The following is a 4,972-nucleotide window of genomic DNA, read 5'->3' on the forward strand; positions in this document are numbered from 1 at the left end:
CTTATCCCATGTAAAAGCCAGGCTGCTCATGGTTGGTACGGTACCAAGTGGAAGGATGGTCTTATCCCATGTAAAAGCCAGGCTGCTCATGGTTGGTACGGTACCAAGTGGAAGGATGGTCTTATCCCATGTAAAAGACAGGCCAGATCATGGTTGGTACGTTACCAAGTGGAAGGATGGTCTTATCCCATGTAAAAGTCAGGCCAGATCATGGTTGGTACGGTACCAAGTGGAAGGATGGTCTTATCCCATGTAAAAGCCAGGCCAGATCATGGTTGGTACGGTACCAAGTGGAAGGATGGTCTTATCCCATGTAAAAGACAGGCCAGATCATGGTTGGTACGGTACCAAGTGGAAGGATGGTCTTATCCCATGTAAAAGACAGGCCACATCATGGTTGGTACGTTACCAAGTGGAAGGATGGTCTTATCCCATGTAAAAACCAGGCCAGATCATGGTTGGTACGGTACCAAGTGGAAGGATGGTCTTATCCCATGTAAAAGACAGGCCAGATCATGGTTGGTACGGTACCAAGTGGAAGGATGGTCTTATCCCATGTAAAAGACAGGCCAGATCATGGTTGGTACGGTACCAAGTGGAAGGATGGTCTTATCCCATGTAAAAGCCAGGCCAGATCATGGTTGGTACGGTACCAAGTGGAAGGATGGTCTTATCCCATGCCAGGCCAGATCATGGTTGGTACGGTACCAAGTGGAAGGATGGTCTTATCCCATGTAAGAGCCAGGCCACATCATGGTTGGTACGGTACCAAGTGGAAGGATGGTCTTATCCCATGTAAAAGCCAGGCTGCTCATGGTTGGTACGGTACCAAGTGGAAGGATGGTCTTATCCCATGTAAAAGACAGGCCAGATCATGGTTGGTACGGTACCAAGTGGAAGGATGGTCTTATCCCATGTAAAGGCCAGGCCAGATCATGGTTGGTACGGTACCAAGTGGAAGGATGGTCTTATCCCATGTAAAAGCCAGGCTGCTCATGGTTGGTACGGTACCAAGTGGAAGGATGGTCTTATCCCATGTAAAAGCCAGGCTGCTCATGGTTGGTACGGTACCAAGTGGAAGGATGGTCTTATCCCATGTAAAAGCCAGGCCAGATCTGAGTCTGGGAGGCAAACAGCTAGTGAAACAATTCCCAACTTATATTCTGCTATGCTTTCTTTGAATATTGGGAAAGAATTAAGGGCACCTGTCAAAAAACGTTAAGGTGCCCTTATTCAGAGATTTCACTTTGCCTGAGGCAAAGAAACAAGCCTGTACTGATCTACGATATTCACGCAAATGTTAAAAGTTTAGACATTAAAGAAAATCAGTGAAACACTCTTTTCATACACAGGGGATGCCCTTGTATTCTGTTCATAAATGTTTAATGACGTTACTGCTTATGATGACGTAACACATGACGTAAACCTTGAGAAGGTGTATCATAAAAGTGGCACCGACATTAGAGGTGTAGATTGAGATACGTTGTGCTTCCTCGCTTCAGAACAGTTTGTAAATACTGTCACTATAAGCTTATAAGCTTCTGAGCTGCAGCAATACCTGAGTAAAAAAAGCATGCGCAATGTACTCACGTTAACTTTGTAACTAACACGAATTGCCATCGACCCATGTCACGAGGCACGACGTCACATCTAAATCTTTGTGTGAAAGGGCCTGTTGGATGTCCATGTTGAATCGTGTTAGAATAGCTTGGACATTCAAGGGAAATGTTTGGCGCAACAGGGTTGCCCCTAATGATTATAATAGCAATTGTGGTGCATCTTAATTCACTATTTAATGTATGGCAAATGTTGTCACAGCACACACTCACACACATACACTGCCCAAAAAAAGTTAAGGACCAAAAGCCATTCTTCGATCCCAACGTTGATTGTGCAAAAATCACACAAATCGGCGACAATGACCCACTACGCTTTGTGGTCGTCTTGACAGCTTCCCTGCCTTTGCTGTGACAGCAAAAACCGGTACTCAGACTTTGCCTGTATCTCTGTGCAGGCGAGCAAAGAATCCGCAATATTGCGAAAAACGCACGTGAAAGTAACCCTCCTGCAGGTGATTTTGCCCCAATCAATCTTTTTCACGTGAACCATTGGTCCTCTGAGAGTGAACTGTCGTCAACAGAAATGCTTTATAAGCCTAGGCAAAATCACAGCAGGCCACCAAACAACCATGCCCCCAAGACTTCATCTGAACCTTGTCGACCGCGGACGAGCTCTAGCCTGGGTTCAAGAGGGTATCTGGCTCCAAGAGATTGCTGCAAGACTTGGCTGCTCCCATTCCATCATCGTGAGGCTGCGGCAGCGCTTTCTGGCCACTGGAAGTGTGGAAACCAGACCCCGGTCTGGGCGCCCTCGAAGCACCACACAACGTCAATACCGCTACATCACACGCCAGGCGTTGCAGACCAGGACGACCACTGCCAGCACCATCAGACGAAGGCTTGGGGTGGCAACCAACACTGACATCAACGAGCAGACCGTCCGCAACTGCCTTCATGACCAGACGCTGCACGCAAGGCGTCAACTTGGCCGCATTTTACTGACGCCACGTCACATGATGGCAAGACTGGCCTGGTCCACCCGCCATTTGAGATGGAATCGACAGCAGTGGGCCCAGGTACTGTTTTCCGATGAATCTCGATTCAGTCTGGAGCATGATGATGGTAGGACCAGGATCTGGAGGCGTCCAGGAGAACGCATGGTCCCTGCATGCGTGAGGGAGAGAAGAGCCTACCGGGGAGGGTCAGTGATGGTGTGGGATGGGATCAGCGTGCACCACAGGACCCCACTGTACCACGTACGGGTTAACTTGAATGCCCTTGTCTGCAAGTACCAGATCCTCAGGCCCCAAGTCCTGCCCATGCTGCGTCAGATTGGGCCCCATGCAGTGCTACATGACGGTAATGCTCCCCCACATCGAGCACGGCTTGTGGACGCCTTCCTGCAGCAGGTACAGATCAACAGGATGGGTTGGCCAGCCAACAGTCTTGACATGAACCCTATCGAGCATGCGTGGGACATGATGGGCCGTCGTGTTCGCGAGAATCATGCTCCACCTGCAAACCTCCAACAGCTGCTCGTTCTTTTTCAGCAAGAGTGGCAGGCCATTCCCCAGGCTGATTTGGCAAACATTGTCCACTCAATGAGGGGTCGCTGCAACGAGTGCCGCCAGAATCGTGGGGGTTATACCCATTATTGAACTTTGGGAACCGGTGAAACATTGGAATTGACAATCTGCAAAGACTTGCGACTTTTGATTTTGACCCCCCCTTCTTTTAAGAGACAGTAACTCAATTGTTTATGAATGGAATTCAATGCATTTTGGCATGATTGTTGTTGAATGATTTGACCACAACATATTACAAGTTCCATGTTTTTCGTTGATCGGATTTTGCGCAATTTGTGTTTGGAGTTTTGGTCCTTGACTTATTTTGAGCAGTGTAGAAACACACACATACCTTACAAACTGTGCATCGTGGACACTTGCATCACCTTGCTTGTCTCCTGAAGACAAAGATGGATTGACGTGTGCCGGTGACGGAGAAGAAACCAGACCGCCTGATACAGTCGCCCTGGATGAGGGATAAGATAGATAATCGGTCTGGCCGCCCGAGTGACTGACCAGCATTGGCTGGTGAGGTGAGGGGGTAGCCTGGTTTCCCGATGTGTTGAACGATGAGCGTGATGGTTCTGATTGAACGACCCGATTCCATGAAACATCGCCGTGTGCAAGCGATGGAGGTGGAAGAGGAGCTGGGCGCTGTGAGGACCAGACCTCTGGAGGTAAGTGTGTTGGCAGAGTACCATGGCTGACTTGTGGCGGTGGGTGTGTTGACAGAGTACCATGGCTGACTTGTGGCGGTAGGTGTGCTGGCAGAGTACCATGGCTGGCTTGTGGCGGTAGGTGTGCTGGAAGAGTACCATGGCTGACTTGTGGCGGTAGGTGTGCTGGAAGAGTACCATGGCTGGCTTGTGGCGCGGGGTGTGTTGGCAGAGTACCATGGCTGACTTGTGGCGGTGGGTGTGTTGGCAGAGTACCATGGCTGACTTGTGGCGCGGGGTGTGTTGGCAGAGTACCATGGCTGACTTGTGGCGGTGGGTGTGCTGGCAGAGTACCATGGCTGACTTGTGGCGGTAGGTGTGTTGGCAGAGTACCATGGCTGACTTGTGGCGGTGGGTGTGTTGGCAGAGTACCATGGCTGACTTGTGGCGCGGGGTGTGTTGGCAGAGTACCATGGCTGACTTGTGGCGGTAGGTGTGCTGGCAGAGTACCATGGCTGACTTGTGGCGGTAGGTGTGTTGACAGAGTACCATGGCTGACTTGTGGCGGTAGGTGTGCTGGCAGAGTACCATGGCTGACTTGTGGTGGTAGGTGTGCTGGCAGAGTACCATGGCTGACTTGTGGCGGTGGGTGTGTTGGCAGAGTACCATGGCTGACTTGTGGCGGTAGGTGTGTTGGCAGAGTACCATGGCTGACTTGTGGTGGTGGGTGTGTTGGCAGAGCACCATGGCTGACTTGTGGCGGTGGGTGTGTTGGAGAGTACCATGGCTGACTTGTGGCGGTGGGTGTGCTGGCAGAGTACCATGGCTGACTTGTGGCAGTAGGTGTGCTGGCAGAGTACCATGGCTGACTTGTGGCGGTGGGTGTGTTGGCAGAGCACCATGGCTGACTTGTGGCGGTAGGTGTGTTGGCAGAGTACCATGGCTGACTTGTGGTGGTGGGTGTGTTGGCAGAGTTCCATGGCTGACTTGTGGCGGTGGGTGTGTTGGCAGAGTACCATGGCTGACTTGTGGCGGTGGGTGTGTTGGCAGAGTACCATGGCTGACTTGTGGCGGTGGGTGTGTTGACAGAGTACCATGGCTGACTTGTGGCGGTGGGTGTGTTGACAGAGTACCATGGCTGACTTGTGGCGGTGGATGTGTTGACAGAGTACCATGGCTGACTTGTGGCGGT

The 4,972-nt window shown here is 51.0% G+C and overlaps 1 protein-coding gene across 1 annotated transcript in view; it reads right to left on the reverse strand.

Annotated features, from left to right (window-relative positions):
* The window catches only part of LOC138951045 (uncharacterized), a 511,167-nt gene that overhangs the window by 286,873 nt on the left and 219,322 nt on the right, over positions 1-4,972 (reverse strand). The window lies entirely within an intron of this gene.

The sequence above is a fragment of the Littorina saxatilis genome, linkage group LG16 (assembly GCF_037325665.1).
Source record: "Littorina saxatilis isolate snail1 linkage group LG16, US_GU_Lsax_2.0, whole genome shotgun sequence".
NCBI classification, from domain to species: Eukaryota; Metazoa; Mollusca; class Gastropoda; order Littorinimorpha; family Littorinidae; genus Littorina; species Littorina saxatilis.